Here is a 6090-nt window from a genome sequence, read left to right on the forward strand (position 1 = left end):
TGATTTGCATGGAAATGCTGAGTGGAAGAGCATGAAAGTACTGTATGTGGAGGCTGCAGCCAAAGCCACCAAGAATCATTCTTTGGAGCTATAGAAAACATATTTGTGCACATATGTATTAAGTGTTATGCACTAAAAAATGTAGGCTTTCAACTTTTAACATAAGGAGCCCAAAGTTAGCAGTTGACTCTGATTTGCATCTTGATTCTCTGCTGGTAACATGAAGGTAATCGTATGTAGGTACCATAATGACAAGTACCATACAGAAATGAGTGAGAAAGGGGCTACACGTTCAATATTTTATCTTCACCCGCTTAATAGCTACATATTGGCGAAGGTTCTTCACACATAGACTGTGCTCAAACACTTGTGCAAGAAGCAGCACGTGTTTGAGCTGTTACAAGCTGCAGCTGTGTTCTGCTCCCACAGGGAGAGGCGCGAGGCAACCTCTATTCTGGCACTCCACTGAGTTGAGTAGCCCGTTACCATTTTGGGGGAAAACAGTCACCTCGGAGGGCAGCATGCATCGGCCAGCCCAAAGATTGTACTTTCTAAGCACACCATGCCTAAAAATATACAGCACTTCAGCCTCAGACATTAAACAGGTGAAGGAGTGACAACAGCTTCACGCAGACACAGGACGCTGCTCCCCAGCGTTTTAACACCCCTACGCCCCCAATAAAAATGAATTCTGCTCTTGTCTGTGAAAGGCATAAAGGGATTTGCTTGGTCTTTGCAGAACACAAGCAAGGCAACAGTACAATACCTTGAAGCTTATTCTAAGGAGCTTTTTGGTGCTGAAGCAAACCGTTAAACTGATACTGAAACGAACACAATAGCTCTTCAAGATTTCCCGCTGCCTCAGAAAGCCACAACGAAAGAAGTTATATGCAGGATGAGGTGAATTAACACAAGAAAGAAAAATCAAAGGCTTCTTTTAAAACCTAGATTCACTTCCAATTGCTAGATACATGATAAAAATAAACCAAAGATATTTTTCCAAGCTTTATCTTCAAGAGATAAAGAAAGAAACAATTAAGGTACTTGATATGACATGTAGGCAAGCTGATACGGCTCCTGATCATGTCCCCACCCTCCAATCAAGATTAAACAAAGCATATTGTAACTGAGCAGCACTGGATTTTTTTTCCCCTGAGGCTTATGATAAGCCTCAGGATTTTTAAATTACAACGGACTTATATTTCCTCCAAAGGTTATAGAACATTCTGGCTGTACTGTAAAACACAACTGAAAGGCAACACTTGAGTATCAATATAAGCAAACGATACACCCAGACAGATTATTCTGAAGTAAAACTGAGCCAAAACAACACCTGCTTACTTACAAAATTAGTTTTTAATAACTTAATACAGTGCAAAACCCTAAAACACATTGATAGCTCAGTTACTCTTAAGAAAAAATTTAACTAATACAGTATTTGCTCTCTCACGTAAAGGCTTAGCTATGTATGGCTAAATCAAGAGCTAGCTGTCTCTGCTATGTGGGAGAGTCCAGCAGTATGAAGTGCTTGTTCTCCATGCAGAGATAAGCTTTTTAAAGATGTATTTTGGCCCAAAGAAACAGGATCCTACAGAGTTTAATCATCACGTATTAAGTAACAACCCACCGGCTGGACTTTGAACAGAGACTCTGTATCACAAGCTAACTGCGTTACAAGAAAATTGCAGTCAATTATTATACTACAGTAGCTTATCCAAGAAAATCTGGGATTTTTCCACTCCTACCAATTTCTTTAGGATCTGGTGACACAATCTCCCCCTTTCCCGGCACTCTCTCCTTTTCTCAGCCCAGAGCATAAGCAGTGCAGGGAATGTCTCACAGAAAAAAAAAAAAAAAAAAAAAAAAAAAAACAACACCAAAAAAAGCCCAAACCAACAAATGGTGCTGGCTGTCTCTCTAGGCTCCCTATGTTGCAATAAGGAATGCGTAAGCCATTTCCATAACGTTTCTCAAACACTGGACTTCACTTCTGATGCAAAGCTTTAGAAGGAAATGTTGTTTTAAAGCCCTGCAAGCAAGCAGTGCTTTCAAAGCCCATCTAAGCAACGAGAGTTACAACGCCCACTCCTGAGTAACACATGTTGTCATTGGTTTTTGTCTCTCCTTTCTTCAGGAGCCCCAGAGGTTTGTATCACACACACACAGAGCATGCTGTGTTCAGGAGTGGGATTGTGTACGGACTGAAAAGATACTTCAGATCATTCCCAAATATGTTTCAAGGTCCTTATTCCTTCCTGCTCTTATACACTAAAGTTTATCATTACCTGCTTTCCTCAAGGTTGGGCGAAGGCTCAGCCATTAGTCTAACAGCCTTGGACCCAGTTTCACAAGTGCAACACTATGTGTGTTTGCTACAACTAGGTTGAACGCTTCCTATTGCCATTAAGGCTTCTTGCCTCGACTGTGGCCAGTTTTGCCCATGCAGTCCATTTTCCACCAGCTTTGTTACTTTGTTTTCCCTTTTTAGTGGTTTCTCCACAAACCTTCTGTTTAGAAGGGAAGATACTGGCAGAAGGAAGAATGCAACATGCAGCCATGGTCTTGTGCATTCCTCCTGGAAAGATGGGGTAGTGGGGCAAACACCACAAAACTTTTAATAGAGATACACCAGAAGACTTGTATATTTCCATTTCCAAAGACATACTCAGTAAAAAAAGATCTATTGTTATGAGCAAAGCAGCTGCAACGTTTTCTCGAAGCCCAACACTAATGGGTTAGGAAGATAGACTAAACACGTGACTGGTAGTAACATATAGAATCATGGAATGCTTTGGGTTGGAAGGGACCTCAAAGATCATCTAGTTCCAACATCCCTGCCATGGGCAGAGAAACCCTCCAGTACACCAGGTTGCCCAAAGCCTCATATCATATAAAGGCTCTCATAATTCCAGAGTTTCTATTTTCAGACAAAAGCTAGTGGCCATAAAAAAAGCTCCAACCAACAACAAGAAAAAAACAACCTGAAACAAACCCCACCTTTTAGAATCAAGCTTGCATTTATAGTTCAGTCAGAAAGCCATGCAAGCGTAAGAGGAGATGGGGAGAGTTTTTAATCACATACACATGCCGAGCGTGAAACGCATGCATGGATCCAGCTGGCTTTTCTTACTACCTTCCCTTTACAGGAATCATTCACAGTAAGACAAGATATTCCAGCTGACCACCAGCTCTTCAGTTAACCCCAGGTCAAAGGGCAACATGTCAGAAGGGACACGAGGTTGTTCCTTCAGCAGAGTTTAACACACTGCAATTATGAGAACCTCAGGCGTAGCAGATTCAAACAGAAGCTGGATGTAAAAGTCAGGATCATACTACCTCGTTGTTTCTGTTCCAAAATGGATGCCCGCTTTGATGAAGGTCCCAATTTTTTCCAGCAGTGACCAGAACAATCCGGACTGCCATTCGGGAGGCAGGGACGCACCTAGCCCTGGTTGTCAGGCATGGTCCAGGACTAGCAGGATATTTACATCAACAGCTATACAGTTTTCAGTGTGGCATAATTCAGCCTAACTAGTTATCCCTCATTTCTATGTACTCCTAGGAAAGTAGCCCATTTAGGGTGGACTGGGGTAGAGAGAGGTGAATGTGTCACTGGGGATATAAAGCTAGAAGACTGTTCCCAATTTCGTCACACTGCAGAAGGGAAATGGGTGAGAAAGAGTTGGAAAGGAAGCCTGTTTCAGACAGTGAGCAAATCTGAAGACTTCAAAAGTAACCAGATGGGAATGCATGGAGGAGCTTATTTATATATAAACCAACTTTGCAAGGTTGAAAGCATTTTTTGTGAAATAAGTACTTGCCTAAAAATACTTGATCTTTGGCTGCTAACAATAAACTCCAAGAAAAAGGAGCAGAGAACTTCTTACATCTTCGCAAGAACACTGAAACCAAACTTATAAAGCTAGGTGTCACAGTTTCAGCAGAGTTTCTCCCATTTTTGACCTGCACTTATTCCAGAAAAGTGCACCGCTGGAGAATTCCTGGAGAACTAGACATGTACCTCTGAATCAAGAAAATTGTAAGCATAAACAAGGCATAAATCCTGGCCAGCAGTTAACATTTTTGGCACTTCTGAATCTGTAGCATAAGCAGTTTTTAGACTTCTTTACTCAGAATTTTGTATTTTGTTTACACCATCTCTAAATAAATTCTACTACTCACAATCAGTAGTAAATAATTCCTGAAAAAAAATCTATCAAAGACTTATCAGCTGTTCATTATATTGCTTGTTTTAAACAGGCTCACTTACCAGCACCTACATTTAGGATCACTTCCTACAGCAAGGTCATGCTTTGTTTGTAAAGCTCAGAAGTCCTCAGTTTGTGCCGGATGTTAACTTCATCGTGAAGTTAAGAAAACTTCAGTCGAAGTTTCACAAGCCTGGGAGGAAAGGGTTTTTGCCTACATTCAGTTACACATGCTAGCACAAATACCACAGCATAGATATTTTGACCATACCCATAAAAAACCCCACAAACAAAAAACATTGTCTTGTTTATAACAGAAATAAGCATAGGGGGAGGACAATGACAGCACAGGAATTGGTTCAGGAAAAACTTCATGTTCCACCTTCTGTGTAGGCAAGGATGACCAATTGCACTTAATTCAAACGTTGGAGTTCAATTCCACAGCCTGTTTTATCCCAGAGGTGGCAAAGACTCAACGACTACATCCAAACAGCACAGGAGAAAAGCTTCCTGATTTGAATACAAGACAAGAGACTTCACCAGGCAAGAGCAAGTGGTAGGCACTGTCACTTGGAATCAGTAGTGAAAGGGAAGTGGAGAGATGCAGAAGTGGGGGAAAGTGAAAGCCTAAAATAAACCACTAGCAGAGAAGCAGAAAAAGATCAAAGAAAGCAGAATCAAGACCAAAGAGAAAGGGAGTGGTAAGATGAAGACAACATACAACAGATGATGAATTGAAGAGCATCCACTCCAAACTGTTTACCATCTCATTACCCCCAAAAAAAGTACACCAAAAATGAACTAGAGAGCACAGCAAACACGCTACCAAAAAAGAAATATTCAGCAGGATTGAAAATGTACAAAGCTACATAGTCCCCCACACTGAATGGAAAACTTTCTCCAGATTATGTAGAATAAAAGGCAGCCACTTTCAGATAAGAAGTACTAGAGTGCCTGATATTGAGACGTGAGGCTGCTCTGAACTAAGACAGCTCGAGAGCCTCTGCGCTTGTAAAACACGCAATCGACAACCTGACATCATACACAGATAATTAAAAATCGACTCTCTTGAAGAGCTATTTGTTGCACTGGTGCCAGCTACTCTCTGCCCTAAATGAGGGCTCCTGTGGGGAAAGAGAAGGAAGCTCAATAGCATATTGCATACAGCATGTAGCAAGAATATTAAAACTGCCCAGGGAACCTTATTACAGAACTATTTTCAACACTGACAATATCAAGACACCTAAAAGCAAAACCGCAGAACACAGCTATTTCTCTGCATGAATTAAGTGTAAAAATCTACAGTGAAGACAGCCATGTGTTTTGAACAATACTTTAAACAGACATCAATTTATCTGCTAGTTCCATTAGCTACTGTTCATCATCAATTGGAAAAGCACTGCCAGGAAAGAACGTAGAAATGCTGTCAAAGTAGCTTGATGTGTCCATGCCTGTATTTGCTACGCAACCCAAGAGAGTTCAGCAACACTTGGCTTAGAACAGCCTACTGAAGCAGCCCACTTATCCAGGGAAAGTAAAAACAATCAGTATTTGCACACCGTGCTTATTACTGTGGATTCTATCATGTAAACTCCAAAGATTCACTTGCCATTTCCTGGGGACATGAACCTTATTACTACATAACCTTAACCTGGTGAGTAGCTTGATGCTTTTGCCTTCTCATTCCAGCATTTGAAACATAGTCAGAGCAGCGTTTATCAGTTTAATTAGTAAAACACTTGACATTTCCTACTTTAATTTCTTTATATGAGCAGTTTCTGGCAGAAAGGGAGCAAAAAACCCCCAAACATTTACTTACCCTTTCCCCATGACCAAGAGACTTACATAGACGTTTACTTTGACACTCAAATTTCTTAATCCA

This window comes from Tauraco erythrolophus, chromosome 1 (genome assembly GCF_009769465.1).
Source record: "Tauraco erythrolophus isolate bTauEry1 chromosome 1, bTauEry1.pri, whole genome shotgun sequence".
In the NCBI taxonomy this organism is placed as follows: domain Eukaryota; kingdom Metazoa; phylum Chordata; class Aves; order Musophagiformes; family Musophagidae; genus Tauraco; species Tauraco erythrolophus.